A 17,200-nucleotide genomic window follows, 5' to 3' on the forward strand; every position below is an offset into this window, starting at 1 on the left:
GGAAACATGTATTGTTAATCCCTCATAGTCTTGTTAGCTCAAATTTAAAAAACTTCAAATTCTGAACTAAAGTCTTCGTGCCCACTGTGATGAAGAGCTTGGTAATTCTACAGTAAAGAAGACACTAAAGAGCAGTCAAGTAGAAAATGATTTGATTCCTATACAGCATTTTGGTGTTTAATCTTAATGTTAAATTGTAGTTTTTAATGGGAAAAATACCTTTCTGGATATACATATTTGAATTGATGCAATGTGAGAACTCAGCCACTGTAATTTGTGAACTATAATTTATGGATTAGCATGCCATATCAAGCAATCACTGCTTTAACAAAGTGTAGCTAAAATACGGCTTAGAAGTAGTGCACAAATCCAGCCCTGGACTGTTTAAAACCCTTTTTCATATTATGAGTTTCTGGTGTGTCAGTTCTTGTGATGGAATGTGCATCTGCTATAGGGGGAAAGCTTTCACAGAGAGATCCAGATTAAGAGACTACAGTCCTGAGCTGGAGGAAAGGAGGGAAGAAAGAAGTTCAGGGTAGCCACACACTAGAATCTCCCATAATAAATTTAACATGTTAGAAGGTTATAGCTTTATTTTGGCAAGATTCTGTCCTTTACGGGTAAGCAAATAAAGGATTTGACTCAATTGGCATTCACAATATAGTCTGGGCTTGGGCCTGACATTTCTTAAGCTTATGAATTTTCTTTTTTTCAGGAATGAAAGTAAACTCACCAGATGGGTTTTCAAACTTTTAAGTTTTCCAAAACCTTTAAAAGTAGTTGAATGTGATTAGAAAGTGAGTGAATAAATAAGTTCAGTATTCTTAAAAAACTTCTGTTGTGATTGAGAGCATGATTGTATTTGTCCTCTGGCACTCAAACCTGCAGGAAAAACAAAACAAAAGAAAACACTATTCTACAGTCTCCTCACAAGGCGCAGTTATTCAGAGCACAAGTGGGCAACCTCCAGTCCTCTCTTTATCAAGTCTGCTGAACAGTCCTCTGATCTTAGCCATGGTCACTGTCCCTACTCATTTGGAGATACCCTAGTTTGCCATTCCTCACCTAGAATGATCTGTGTACTGTGCTTCAAAAAAAAACCCCTCAAATAATTGGATGTTTTTGTTTAAAAATGGGGGGTTACTATTATTTTGAGTGTTACATTACTATCAACATTTTTGTACCTGATAAAAGCTTAGTACTCCATACAGTAATTCAATATAGATATAGGTTATGCAAAAGTCACATTTCCTTGTCCTTAAAAAATAAAATAAATATTTAATTAAAAATTAAATACTATGCACATGCATTCTAGCAATTTACAGTGTCAAACATACTGTATTTTTTGCACTATAAATTGCACTTCCGCCCCCCCCCCCCAAAAGTGGGTGGAAATATCTGTGTGTCTTATAGAGCAAATATTGCACCGCCACTTGCCACTGTTTGCTGCCGGTATGGAATGCTGCAGCATTCACTGCTAAGCAACTGTTGGCAGTTGGATCAGCCTCCCGGAACACCAAAACCGCTAATCAGCTGCTGTAGGCAGGGATCACTGCCGCTAATCGCCGATTGCCACTGTTATGTGGTGGTGAGCGGCAGCAGCAGTGAGAGGCAGTGGTGGCCTAGAACAGATGATCAGTGGTATTCCAGGAGGCTAATCCAACTGCCAATCAGCTGCTCAGCAGTGAAAGCTCCAGCATTCCCTGGTGGCAACAGCTCAGCTCCATTGACTGGTGGTGAGCGCAACAAAATGGAGCCCCGATAAGCCATGTGCTGGGGCTGCAATAACGTGCTAAGGCTGACCATACTGTTTGCTGCAAGGATGCTAGCCAGATGAATACCAGATGGATGCTGGGAGTCAGAGGCAGATTTTTTCCCTTGTTTTCCTCTTCCAAAGCTAATGTGTGTCTTATTCTCCGGTGCGTCTTATAGTGCAAAAAATATGGTACATTATTAAATCATAGAATTCCACAAAAACTACAATCCTTTAATAAATACCCCTCTGTGGTCTCCCACAATCAAATGTATGCTGAAAAGAAGTGCTTTCAATGCCAGCATGTTCCACATGACAGACTCTACAGAGGGCCTTTCTGCCTATGTACTGTACATGTGACACTAAATGGACCCTCTCTTAAGATGACCTTCCAGGTCCAGCAGAATACTTTTTGCGGGGTTTGGATTATCTTGCAACCACTTTAACAGAATAACTGAATTGAAAGAGACCTTACAGGTCTTCTAGTCTAACCCCCAGCTCAAGCAGGAGACCATTTCAGGCAAATGTTGCCCAATCTCTTATTAAAACCCTCCAGTTATGGAGCACCCATAACTAATGAAGCCATTCCATTGGTTAATAATTGCAACTGTCAGAAAATTTCTCGTTATTTCTAGGTTGCTTCTCTGTAGTTAGTTTCCATCATTGCTTCTTGTTCCTCCTCCAGGTGCTTTGGAGAATACTTGGTAAGCTGTCTGTTGAGTGAGTAAATATCACCAATAGTGGGGCCATAGTTAAATTAGCCAATTCTGAATAACTAAAAAGGATCTGAATTCATCCATTAGTTAATGTGAGATATTATGTCAGCCAAGACCAAGCAACAAAATGTGTGATAAACAAAATTCCTCTCCATCAAGTAAAACAAGGAATGATAATCAGATTTTGCTACAATGAGCTGCAATCACTACAATTTCTGGTGAAATAAAATTGCGCTGGGAATAGATGGACTCCAGCCCATATTACATTTAAAGCAAGAGCATAGAGCAAGATGATAGAAGTTGGTCCTGTTCTGTGTCTACAAATCTTCAGCAATCTTGGATTTAACTGGCTTTCCTCACAAAGCAAATAATTTTCAGAATTTCTGCACACTTTCTGCAACAGTTCATCATATACTTTAGTCTCCAATCCCTTAATCATCCTTGTTGCTTTTCTGTGCACCCTTTCTAAAGACTCAACAACTTTTTAAAATTGTGGTAATCAAAACTGGATGCAGTATTCCAAACAGGGTCTTATGAAAGCAGTGTAAAGCTGTAATAACACGTCATGCGGCCTTGATACTATCCCTTCTGTCAGTCTGCACTTGGAAGACTAGACAAGCAAATGGAGAAACCTTAATTTTAGTAATGATGGAATTAAAGCCAAAGACTTCATCAGTCCTCCATGCAGCTGTATTTCTCACATATATTATAATGTTGACATGGGGTTACCAGATCTGGGTTGCAAATATCTAAACGATCATTAGACGGCAGCAAAGAAATTTCCAGAAATTCCAATCCTGGAAGCTTGAGGTTATATTCTTATGTTACAGGGTTTCTTCCACAGGCTAAACATGGTAAATTCCTCCATTGTCAGAATCTTTGCTGGTGTTTTAGGCTGAATATGATCTGATTCTCTACATCTAGCCAGGCAGTCCCTGGTGCAGCAGAAACCAAATAAAAACCAGAAGAAGACACACAAGATAGTCCTTGAGTTCTTCCACCTTCCCCTATGCTAGAATTTATCTAGATTGTAGCTAATCTTGAATATGCATCTGCACTTTCCCTACATCACCCTGTGTAAAAGCCACTGTTACAATTCTCCCTCCATCCCATTTCCTCCTGAAGAATTGGATCTGCTTCATCGGGAATCGGCTTTTTGCCCTCTTGAAGAGTGGCTCTGTGTGTGCTCCTTTAGCCTGCAAATCCCTCCCTTTCCCATTTTTCTTCCTTACTGCAGCATCTCTACATCACTCGCGCCTGCCCATCCCAGCCTCCGATTCCAGCACGGATACTGCTGTTCTTGCTTCTCCCCATCATCATGCTGGACATATTCATTCTCATGTTTTTTGCCATTATAGGGCTGGTCGTTTTATCATATATCATCTACATGCTGTAACATGTCCGGCCACAACCCTACTGCCATCAACAGCCTTTGAAGGACAGCCAAGCCAGGAAGCAGGTTTTTTCCCCCCCTCCCTCCCTATTTAATGCAGTTGTTTCAGCAATGTTGCAGGTGGGAATTCTCACAGATTCATAACTTAGCTGGGATTTAAAATCGACATTGAATTTTTCTTTTATGTTTGTGATAGGGAGTGGGATGGCAGCTGAAGTGTTAACAATATGATTTGAAAAATATGTCTTTTTCAAGATGGATCATGCATGCTGAGCAAAATGTTTTTTTTTTAAATAATACTTCATTTTGTATATATATATATATATATATATATATATATATATATATATATATATATATATATATATATATATATACATACATACATACATACATACATACATACATACATACATACATACATACATACATACATACATACATTAAGGTCTAAAAATCACCCTTTTTCAGGATGCTTGTTTATAATTGTGCTAGTTTTAGAACAAAAGAAGGAACAAAGGTTAGACAATGTCTTTCAGAATTTGGAGGTTTAAGAATTTGAGGGGGAAGGGGTGCTTGCTTTTAACAAATGACTGAAGGCTTGATATTCTTTAGTAAGTTATATTATTTGCATTTCTATCCATATTTTTCTAGTCTCCTTTTTCTGTCTTGCTTCATTCCCTTTATTTTTAAATGTAAATTTTCTCCAGACAGGAGCAGCATCCGTGGATTATTTCCATGTTTACATCTCAGCAGCATGGTCTTCCAGAGCATTCTGGAAAAAAGTTAACCCTTGCAAAACTCCCTGACAAAGAGAAGAGTGATTTAGCTAAATGCTGAAGCTGTATCCTAAGACTGAGTTGGAAGTGGATGGGAAGAACAAGAGGCAAGGAAAATGAAACGAACGAAAGCAGAGAGTGAGAATTCTAATGTAATGTTCCTAAGACAGTGGAGAGGAAGAATCTGCTTTTTAAAGAAAAAAGTTGTGTTTTTGCATATCTAGATATACAATCTTCAGTGATTTTGAGTTCTAAAATGCAGGATTCTGAAAGCATTAGATTGCAGAGAAAGGGATTGGGAGAGCAAGAAGTTTGATGTGCCTTCTGAATTACATTTAATGTTTGCCATGCTAAACATTAGTACATTTCTCAAGACATAAAAGGCAATTATATACAGAAATTTCAGGTGTAGCTACAGAACAGTTTGCTGGGGGCAAGGGAAGGAAATGTTATCTAGTAATTACACAGTATTTTCAAAATGTCATACTTATCTCTGTGTGGAAGATCGGGGTATATCTGAAAAATGCAGCTTCATTCTATGGATCAGCATGTTTTTTTTCCTTGCTTTTTTAAAAAACAAAACTTTCCAGAAGATAATTTGTTTATAATGGGTTGTTTTCTCTACTAATATCATCATGCTAAATATGTCATTGCAGAGGAATCAAACAGCAAACTCTAGCATATTAATAATTTTCACTATCGTGATCAAACTATAACAATTATTTATGTAATTTTATAATACTGTTAGTAAACCAATTTCCTTTTTAACAAAATATTAATTATATTTCCTATATGAAGCAAGGAAACTTACCACAGGGATAAAATAAACATATTTTAAAAAATAATAAAAAAGATGAACTGCTTATGTGAAACTGTCCTTGAAGAATGGGTGTATAACTAAATTTTTATTTTAGTGTTTTTCAACTTTGGCAATTTGAAGATATATGAATTTCAACTCCCAGAATTCCTCAGCAAGTCCATACACCTTAAAACTGCCAAGTTTGAGAAACAATGTTCTGTTCTAGGATTCTTGGAAAAGAATGCTGGCAACCATAATCATTCTCCCTTTCAGTTGCCACAATGAGTTTTATTCTTACCTGATACTGGGGACAAAAAGAGACATTCTGGGAAATACATTTTGGTTGCTGCCCAGATGGGCTAGATCCCCCAAAAATATTTTCCTAGGAAAGAAAAAGCAACATGGAAATAGAAACTGGAAGAGAGGGAGGAAAGAGTGAGGGAAACATTTGGCCAATGTAATTTCAGCAGATTTTAGGTGATGGTACTTTTATCTTCTCTTCTGTGTCCCATCACCATAGAATAATTCTGCCTGTTGATATTAGAATCTAAATATGCATTCAAAATATGCAGTTTTCCATTTATATCAAGATATGGGATAGGATGTGGTTTTAATGTGAAAAATAATCTGAAAAATAAGGGGGAGGGGATCCTAGCAGGAAATAGTCGTCTTCTCACCTACGCACAAAATAATTTTAGCAATTTAAATGTTGTGAACATTTTCTTGAATATTACTTTAAGTATAGCTTTTTGAGTAACCTAGAAAATTAATTGCTCTAAAATGAGAGTGAGAGTGACTGATCTGCCCACCATGGAGCTTCCCCCACAACAACCCATGAAGTTCTAATTAGACATTTTGCACAATTATTCCATTCATTGTAGACATTTCTCCATCCAAAAGTCCAGAGCAATGCTCAGTGCCTCAGTTGCTAAAAAAAAAAGGAGAGTCTTATGCGCCTCTCTTATTAGAGACGTGCAGTTTCAACTTCTAAAGTGCTGGCCTAACAGAGGCAGAACAGAATAATAGAGTTGGAACCGACCTTGGGGGTCTTCTAGTATCTGTTCAAGGAGGAGACCTTATACCAATGATGGTGAACCTTTTTTGCCTCGGGTGCCAAAAGCATGCATGGCGCTCTTTCGCATGCCCACTCCACAATTTAATCCCCCCCACGTTGTGGCTCCTGCGCGTGCAAGCGTGACTACCCCCTGCTGCCCTGCGCATGCGCGCATGGCTTTCTTGGAGACTGGGAAGGGCAAAAATGGCCTCTCCCCCCCCCGGAGGCCCTCCGGAGACCTGAAACAGCAGATTTCCCAACTTCCGGTGGACCCGGTAGGTTTCACCATCCCCAGCTCCAGAGGCCTTCTAGGAGCCTGGGGAGGGCGAAAAATGGCCCAACACACAAACTAGAAGTTCAGGAAAGCCTCTGGGGGGCGAAAAACCGCCCAACATGCAAACCGGAAGTTCAGGAACAGACTTCCAGTTTGTGCGTTAGGTGGTTTTTCACCCTCTGGAGGCTTCAGGGAAGCCTCCAAAGGGCGAAAAACAGCTGAAAATGAAGGCCGAAAATCAACTGGACAGAACGTCCATGCACCCTGGAGCTGACAGGGCAGTATCTCGCGTGTCCTCAGAAATGGCTCCATGTGCCACCTGTGGCACACATGCCATAGGTTTGCCATCACAGCCCTATACTAATTCAGACAAATGGCTGTCCAATCTCTTCTTAAAAACCTCCAGTGATGAAGCACCTCCAACTTCTGAAGGCAAGCTGTTCCATGGGTTAATTTTTCTCACTGTTAACAAAATTTCTCCCTAGTTCTACATTGCTACTCTCCTTGACTAGTTTCCATCCATTGCTTCTTGCCTTGCCTTCTGATCCTTTGGAGAATAGGTTGACTCCCTCTTCTTTATGGCAGCCCCTTAAATATTGGAACACTGTTATTATGTCACTACTTTTCACTAGACTACTCATACCCAATTCCTGCAACTTTTCTTCATATGTTTTAGCTCCAGTCCCTTAATAATTTTTTGTTGCTCCTCTCTGCACTCTTTCCAGAGTCTCAAAATCTTTTTTATATTGGATGCAGTATTTCAAGCGTAGTCTTGCCAAGACATTATAAAGCGGTACTAACACTTTATGTAATCTTGATTCTGTCTCTATTAATACAGGATTACATTGGCTTTTTTGGCAACTGCAGCACACTGCTGGCTCATGTAATTGACTGTCCACTAGGGCTCCAAGATTCCTGTTACAGTTACTGCTATTGAGCCAGGTTTCACCTATTCTGTACCTTTACATTTGTTTTTTCTTACCTATATGTAAAATTTTACTTTTCTCTACATTGAATTTCATTTTGTTAGATAGGGCCCAGTGTTCACATTTGTCAAAATCCTTCTGTATCTTGAGACTATTTTCTGGGATGTTGGTTATTCCTGTCAGCTTGGTGTTATCTGCAAATTTGATGTGTTTCCCTTCTATTCCCACATCTAAACTGTTTATGAAAATATTTGCAACTCCACTAAAATGTCAAAAAACCATTTGTAAATTGAATAAAGGCCTTTGCCCACTGCCACATTTTCTGCCAATTTAAGTATGGTTGCTATCTTTTCTTATTACATTGTCAAAAATATCAATACTGGCATAATATTGGCTGTCCTCATTTTTGCTCTCTCGTGTTCCTATTGCCTCTATTCTGGTTTGCTAACCAATGGACTCTTACTGCAGAGAAGGGCATATTATACAAAAGAGTTCATTTAACCATCTGGCTTTTCTGTCCTTTCTCTTTCTGGGTATTGCTAGATGATGGGAAGTACCTACCAATCCTGACATGATTCACATTTGTATGTCTGTGTGTATGGGGGGTGGGAGGGGGTGGGAGAAATGGCTTGGAGAGATGGCATGTTTTAATAGCTCGCTCAAGTTACACTGTCATGTTCCTTCTATAAGTGTATCACTGTCCAGCTAATTCTGAAAGCCCATTGAGGTTAGTGATTTTGAATAAGCTATGTTTTGGACCACTTCACTGGATGCCAAGAGCACAGGAACTGCCATTGGTTGTTGTCAGCATAAGAGTAAAAACAGGAGATTAACATTAGGTAGCTAAGGATGACTACACTGCCTTGCTAATGGATTGAGGCAACATGATGGGGATGTTATGGAGACTCAGCAGAGTAAAGATGGTGGCAGGAGAAGTCAAATGCAAGTGGGCAATTTTGCACAATGTGGTTTATAGAGTAGGCTTTATATTAGGTTGGGTTGTTTGTGGTTCAGTAGTTGCTGGAATCCAGCTGTTGTCCTTGCACTCGGGATGAACCAGGCAATCATGCTAAACCAAATATGACTAATTTGGGAGACACAGAACTGTATGTGTATTCTGTTCACTTGGTTTTGACACTGAGCATGACCCAGACATTAAGTTTATTTATTTATTTAGTCAAATTTATACAGCAATTCATCTGAATAGCAGACGTTAAATTCGTGACTCATAATAACTGCGGGAGCCAGAGCTTTGCTACTTTATCGACCTATAAAGAACAAATCAAGAAAGCACCATCATGTGCTAGCAGCAGGACAAGAACTGAATTTATAGTATTTTCTCTGCCATCTTAGAAGTTGCTGTGTGGTAGATACAGTGATTTCTGCTAGGATATTTATCTAGAAGTTTGCCAAATTATGGTAATTAGAATAGAATCTTCCAAAGTGTACATAGTTCCAAAATGATGATGCTTCTGTGTTTTAAATAAGTGGTCCCCAGCATGCATGTGCGCACACAACTCAACTTGCGCAAATTGAGCTGCATGCCCGTCCACACTGGCACGCTGCTTGTGCCAGTCAAGGCCTGGTTCTGAATAGGCCACGGCCTGGTAGGGGGCTGCTATCCAGGGGTTAGGGGCCCCGGTTTTAAATACATAAGATATTATTGGTCAAAATAGTAGTAATACTTTTAATTTGTGAATTTTGGTCTTCAAAGCAAAAGAAAAATATTGAGAACTAGCAGGGAAACTCAACAAAAAGCTTTTTTTAAAAATATATATTTTTATTGTTTTTACATTTAAAACAATGCAATACCACGGAGTCGGAGTGATCATACATTCACATTATGTACAGCTAGTTTCAACCATTAACAATTAATCTACTTAATACATTGTCTGTCCTTCTGTTCAATCACAATATATACATTTGTTCCAGTCTTGTCATCTTGTCTTAATCAACCAATCATAAAATCTATTCCATACCTCAAAATATTCTGATTCCCCTTTATTTTTAAGTTCAAGAGTGAGCTTCTGCACAGGCCAACACTTTTCTGATTATATCTAGCTCTGATGGTATATTTTCTTAACAAAGAAAAAACAAAAAGCTTCTAATGCAAGGGTGTCATGCTCAAGGCCTGTGGGCCGGATCCAGCCTGTGGGGTGCTTAGATCTGGTCCAGGGAATTGCCCTGGAAACAGTGAAGGACCAGTCCACGGTGCCTCTGCCAGCGAAAACGAAGCGAGATATTTTATTTTTTAGTCCCAGATCATGAATATAAAAAGAAAACATTCTAGAATGATGCCAAAGACATCTAAAACTCTAGTTTGCAGGTGAGAAAGCTGTTGCTGTTCAGATATTGTTGGACTATTTCCGTTCATGCCTAGTTAGGATGCCCAGTGGTAGGAAATACTGAAACCTGAATTTCCAAAAGTCTACAAACTCTCTTTCCCTTTTGTCTGAGAACCCATAATTGCATTTGCAATTGGAAATTAGCATTGGCTGCTAATTAGAGAAGATCTAATTAGCAGCCTATTCATATTCCAGGGCACAGAAATGGGCCAGGCCAAAAATTCTTTCTGCATACTGAATATTCATTTTTAAGAGAGCCACTTTGGTGAAATGATGAAGGGGCTGGCCTAGAAACCAGGAGACTTTCAGTTCTAGTCCTACCTTAGGCATGAAAGCCTAGTCTGCTGGATGACTGAGTCAGTCACTCTTGGCCCAACCCACCTCACAGGGTTGTTGTTGTAGTAGTAGTAGGGAAAATAGGAGGTGGAAGCAGTAACATGTTTGCTGCATTGAGTTACTTATAAAGTAATAAAGGTGGGATAAAATTAAATAAAGAAATTCATTTTGATAAATGAAAGACTGTGTCAATAAAACTCAAAAATATCCAACTTCTTTAAGTTACCAGCTGCTACCTTAGCAGTTCCACGATAATTGATTATTATTTCTCCATGAGTGTGGGGTAAACCCACACCTAGAATCCTGTGCTTTCCCCAAACATTATGTATTAGATTTTTAAGTGTTACAATACAATACAATACAATACAATACAAATAGCGGAGTTGGAAGGGACCTTGGAGATCTTCTAGTCCAACCCCCTGCCTAGGCAGGAAACCCTATACCATTTCAGACAGGTGGCTATCCCACATCTTCTTAAAGACTTCTGGAGACAAGCTGTTCCACTGATTAATTGTTCTAACTGTCAGGAAGTTTCTCCTCAGTTCTAAGTTGCTTCTCTCCTTTATTAGTTTCCACCCATTGCTTCTTGTTCTACCCTCAGGTGCCTTGGAAAATAGTTTGACTCCCTCTTCTTTGTGGCAACCCCTGAGATATTGGAACACTGCTGTCATGTCATTCCTAGTCCTTCTTTTCATAAGACTAGACATACCCAGTTCCTGCAACCGTTCTTCATATGTTTTAGTCTCCAGTCCCCTAATCATCTTTGTTGCTCTTCTCTGCACTCTTTCTAGAGTCTCCACATCTTTTCTACATCGTGGTGACCAAAACTGAATGCAGTATTCCAAGTATGGCCTTACCAAGGCATTATAAAGTGGTATTAACACTTCACGTGATCTTGATTCTATCCCTCTGTTGATGCAGCCTAGAAATTGTTGGCTTTTTTGGCAGCTGCTGCACACTGCTGGCTCATATTTAAATGGTTGTCCACTAGAATTCCAAGATCCCTTTCACAGTTACTACTGTTGAGCAAGGTACCACCTATACTGTACCTGTGCATTTCTTTTTTCTTGCCTAAATGTAGAACCTTACTCTTTTCACCATTGAATTTCATTTTGTTAAATTTTGTGAATTTCATTTTATTCAGTAACACCACTGGTTATCTCTGGGATGGTGCTGGTTTCTCTCTTCTTCCATTTTTTTCATTGACTTCATGGGCTTCAAAAGCTAGGGATTACCATGGATGAGCTAATGGCTCAGCTTGCAAAACACAGCTGATGATTAACTTTATCCTTACCCTTTAGCTCACGCCCTGCCCTTCTCTTTGCTTCCTGCCAAACGTAGCAATTTTCCCTGGCTTGGTACCAACCAAGAGCACATTACAGTAGGAGAGTTGTGTTTTTCTTTCATGGGCTGTAGCTGACTTCATCAAATACATATAAATGAGAAATTAGAACTTTTAATAACATTTGTTAATCAGAAAAGATGCTACCAGATTCCTTATTGTGAATATACAAGAAGTGCATTCCTTGTTCTGTAATTTTCTTCTTTGTGAATAGATTACTACCAGTTTTAAATGATTCACTAAGGATCCTTATTCTTTTCCTTTATCCATGCAAATCAGGGCATTATACTCCTGTTTTACTTTAGGGTTTATGAAACCCAATTGTCGGCTTAGCAATGGACTGACTGTCAATACTCAGGCAATTAGATCCACTTAGCCAATTATTTTAATTTCATATCAGAGATTATATATTACCCCAATATATAATCCTAACCTGTTAGACTTACCCAAATGTGTCCCTTAAGAGTTTTTATTAACTAAATGTTCATGTATTAATATTGAGAATATATAGTTAAAATATCTTAATCTTAGTTAAACCTCTTTCTTTTTTCCTTCCATCAATTATGACAACAAGCAACTTTGTTCAAACCACAGGAGAAAAGTGCCAATTTGCCACTGTAAAAGTGGCTAGTGAGATAAGGTTAGGGTTGCAGTGGGGAGGGCATCCCTGCGACCAATCCGCTCGCACAGAGAGGGCCTCCTCCAGGTGCCGTCCACTAGACAGTGTCGGGGGGCTGCGCCTAGGAGTAGAGCCTTCTCTGTGGCGGGCCCAGCCCTGTGGAATGACCTCCCTCCGGATATTAGGAATACCTCTGATCTCCGCTCCTTTCGTATTAAGCTTAAGACCCACCTATTCCAAGTAGCTGGCCTGGCTCAACTTTGATCTAACCATATCGCTCCTGACGGGTTTTTAATTGGGTATTTTAATTATATTTAATTATTTAGGGGTTTTTAAATCACTGTATTCTAATTGTTTTTTATTCATCAGCCGACCTCCTCCTTGTGTATGTCTCGGTATATGTCTCTGTTATATGTTTGTTTTGTCCACATATTTATTTCATATGTTTCATTGTACGCCGCCCCGAGTCCTTCGGGAGAGGGTGCGGCTAAGAAATAAATATTTATTTATTATTATTTATTTTATTATCCGAGTTGCAATTGCTGTATCATCCTTACCATTTAAGTCAATAATGGAGGACAAATTAAAGGCAAACACTGGCACCAGAAACCAGCCAAAGGATGAAACAGGTAGAGCACTGAAGGCCTTTGGGAATTCCATCCATTCCCTTAAAACAGGGGTGTCCAAACTTGGGAACTTTAAGACTTGTGGACTTCAACTCCCAGAATTCCCCAGCCAGCCATGCTGGCTGGGGAATTCTAGGAGTTGAAGTCCACAAGTCTTAAAGTTCCCAAGTTTGGACACCCCTGCCTTAAAAGAAGCTGTGCCCTGGGTCACTTGAGGGGAAGGGCTTAAGAGCAGGATCCCCCCCCTTTTTTTTGTAGCCTGCAGCTGAACTCAGCCCATTTCCAAATTCAATTTTGTTTTGTCAAATTCTCTCACCACACCAAATACCCATTCTGTTTTCAGAGAGTTTCTGTGCTGAGTGGACTGGCAGACTCCCAAGGCCCTTTTTGTAATGTTGTGCAAATGTGCGTCCCTGGCAAGTCCACAGAAGGCGTTCCCACTGTCTTTTGCCCTTTGCTGGCCTGAGCTGAGCCAAGCCAGACACAGGAAGGATCATTTCCTCAGGCCTAAAGTCTTCCTTCCTCACCTCCCCACCTCCACCCCAAGTGACATGCAGGCTTCTGGACTTGAAACTCTTAGGGGAATCTTGATTTAACATTTCAGTAGCAAGCCAAAGGGGCTGCCCTTGAGGATATCTTTCTTTGCTCTGCTGAAGATGACCTGGACTTTGGCTTCAATGTTTTTTTTCTGGGATAGCCTCACTGCCCCTCAGTATTGTCTTGCTAACTGCTTTATTATTGATAGATCCTTGATTATGCAATCTTCACACTTTCTTTTTGTTTTATGTAACTTAGTATCTTACCATTTTCTATGCAATTCCACCTGACATCGTGTCTTCCCCAAACACGAATAATACACTTAAAAACAATATTTAGTAAAAGCTGTTTAACAAGATGGTTCATAAATAGCAACATTATCTTAGATGTATATTGTATGCCTGTGTGTGTATGTATATTTATATAATTTGTTAAAAATAAATTGATCTTGAAATATATTTTGATACTCAATCCTTGAATATTTTCACTTCACTAAAGCATGTAAACAAATGTAAACTGACCAATAATTCAAAGTCAGAATAATTTGTGCAAGTTCTTTCAAAAACTTTAATGGAAAACAGAACACATTTTCCCAAGAATTGATGCAATAATGTTTAACCTAATATGTATAATTGGATCAAAAAGTAGTTGTGTTTTAGAGAGAGCTTCAATTAAAATACTGTATTTTTCAGAGTATAAAATGCACCTTTTTCCCTTAAAAAAAGGCTGAAAATCTGGGTGCATCTTATACACTGAATACAGCATTTTTTGCCTCCTGAAACCCCGCCCACTTCACCACAATGACTGTGCATAGCTTTTAGGAGGCTTTCAGAGAGCTCCTGGGGGCTGGGGAGGGCAGAAATGAGCAAAGAATGGGCCTTTTTAACTCAATTTTGCCGCCCCCCCAACCTCCAGGAGCACTCTATAAGCCTCCCAAAGGCTATCCATGCCTCTTTGACAAAAAAAGGGCACGTTTTTGTGAAAAACGGGCTGTTTTGGGTAGGTTTGCGGAGTGTAAAAACTTTTTTTAAAATTTCCCTCTTCAAAACCTTGGTGCATCTTATACTCTGGTGCGTCTTATGCTCCGAAAAATACGGTGCCACTTTATAATGCCTTGGTAAGGCCACACTTGGAATACTGGATTCAATTTTGGTCACCATGATGTAAAAAAAGATGTTCAGACTCTAGAAAGAGTACCAACAAAGATAATTAGGCAGTAGTGGGATTCAAATAATTTAACAACGGGTTCTCTGTTCTAATGATTTCTTCCAACAAACACTTCACCAAACTGTTCAGAAAGTTAACAACCGGTGCTCCCGAAGTGGTGCGAACTGGCTGAATCCCACCACTGTTTTAGGGGACTGGAGGCTAAAACATATGAAGAACAGTTGCTGGAACTGGCTATGTCTAGTTTAATGAAAAGAAGGACTAGGGGAGACATAATAGCAATGTTCCAATATCTCAGGGGCTGCCACAGAGGAGGGAAAATTAAGCTATTCTTCAAAGCAACTGAAGATGGAACAAGAAGTAATGGATAGAAACTAATCAAGGAGAGAAGCAGCTTGGAACTAAGGAGAAATTTCCTGACAGTCAGAACAATTAATCAGTGGAACAACTGATTGTAAGCAACTGATTTTACAGCAATTGTAAAAACTCCAACACGGGAAGCTTTTAAGAAGAGATTGAATAACGATTTGTCTGAAGTGGTGGAGGGTTTCCTGCCTAAGCAGATGGTTGGACTAGAAGACCTCCAAGGCCCTTCCAACTGTTATTCTATTCTATTCTATTCAAGTACCGTTGTCAGAATACACAACAAGTCCAGAACAATCTCAGAGGGCATCTGCTCAAATCCTAGCAACCAGTGACCATAAAATAAATATCCACAAAAACACTACTATAACTATTTTTAAAAGATATCAAGCAGGGTAGCTTTAACTTACTTCACAGTATTATCCTTGCTGGAGCAAAAATAAAGGATATGTTTTAATTAGTTCCATTAATAATCAATAATGATCATCAAAAGTAAAAACTCTTAAGAATCACAAGGTAATATGGGGAATCCTTACATCATAAAGGTATACTGTACATTTTTGTTAGCTTTTCTCTAAATTAGTGTTATTAGTCTTTTCTGGCGTTTAACGGCAATTTATTTTTTATTATAGCATTGATTACCCTTTAATTGCTGTAGTTTATAAATTTTATTATGGACTATTATACTATTTTATGCTGTTTACTCTATTGGATGTTATTCTCGTAAGCAACCAGGGGAAAGTTATTGTTTTTTAAAAAAATGTTCTTGAAATATTTTAAGTAAAGAAGGGACTTATCGTGGAGACCACAGAGGACATTTTAGAATGCAGGAAATATTCACAAACTTTGCTGTAGCACTTCTCATGTGGTTGCCTAAGATTACAGCACTGTGTACAGAGGACAAAAACACCTGATTTTGATTGGAAGCTGCCCAGAGTTTGGAATAAGATGAGAAGCTACACAAATGCTTTAAATAAAATACAGGTATTTCTCAACTTACAACAGTTCATTTAGTGACTATTCAAAGTTACGATGACACTGGAGTGACTTATGACCATTTTTCACACTTACGACTGTTGCACCATCCCCATGGTCACTTTGGATGCTTGGTAACTGGTTCATATTTATGATGGTTGGAGTATCCTGGGGTTATGGGATCCTCTTTTATTACTTCTGATGAGCAAAGGCAATCATTTGTGGTGTACTTCGATGCGCTCCCCCAAGAGTGATTTGAATATTATCTTCCTGACATAAAGGCATTACAGAAATGTCAACATACTGCTGATCAATAAAGCCTGGGAGCTTTACCTTTTAAAATCCTGAATGTGTTGTTTTAAAAGTCAATGCGGAAGTTACTAACTTAAGTTAGGGAAGTTAACCACTAAGGTAGTTGTTGCTGTAACTGGAATGATTCGTTTAACAACTGTGGCAAGAAAAATCGTAAAATGGGGCAAAACTCACTTAATGTCTCATTTAACAACATAAATTTTGGGCTCAGTTATGGTCATAAGTTGAGGACTACCTGTATATAAAAAACAAAAATTTTCTTACTACTGAAATTATATAGAGCCTTAAGTGATTGGCAGCAGGGCTCTGTAGAAATTAGACACAAACTGAACTGAGCAATGTCTTTAATTATGCTTCTTCATTTTAATAAATCTAGTTTAAAAAATGGCTTAAAGTACTTCCTCCTTTTGTGAGACAAATGAATATGTTACTCCCAAAGAACTGTGGAAATGATTCTAAACCACAAAAGTTTTTACAGCACAAAGGGAGATAATCTTTGCAAGTGGGATGCTCAAAGGAAATCCTCTGAAGTGATGATCAGCTGGAAGTTACAGTGGCTTTAGTTTGTTTGAAGCAGATCATTTTTGTGGGGAAATATAAGTACTGGCAGAAATTCAGGGAACCACTGCAAGGTAGCAAAGAGATTTTAAAAAATACTGTGATACCTTGCTGCTCTAGTGGCTCTGTGGATTTTTGCAGGCCACATCTGATAGTGTATAGAATCTAAATTTTCTGAAAGCTTTCTCCATCCTAATATTGTCCTAATACTGTACAAATGAATTATAAATTCTATTGCTTGCTACAATTTCTGTATTAATGGGAACACAAATCCTCCACAGCAAGAGGATACAGAGTTAGGAAAGAATGGCTTAGTAGGTGTGTAC

The sequence above is a fragment of the Natrix helvetica genome (genome assembly GCF_964273705.1).
Source record: "Natrix helvetica genome assembly, chromosome: Z".
NCBI classification, from domain to species: domain Eukaryota; kingdom Metazoa; phylum Chordata; class Lepidosauria; order Squamata; family Natricidae; genus Natrix; species Natrix helvetica.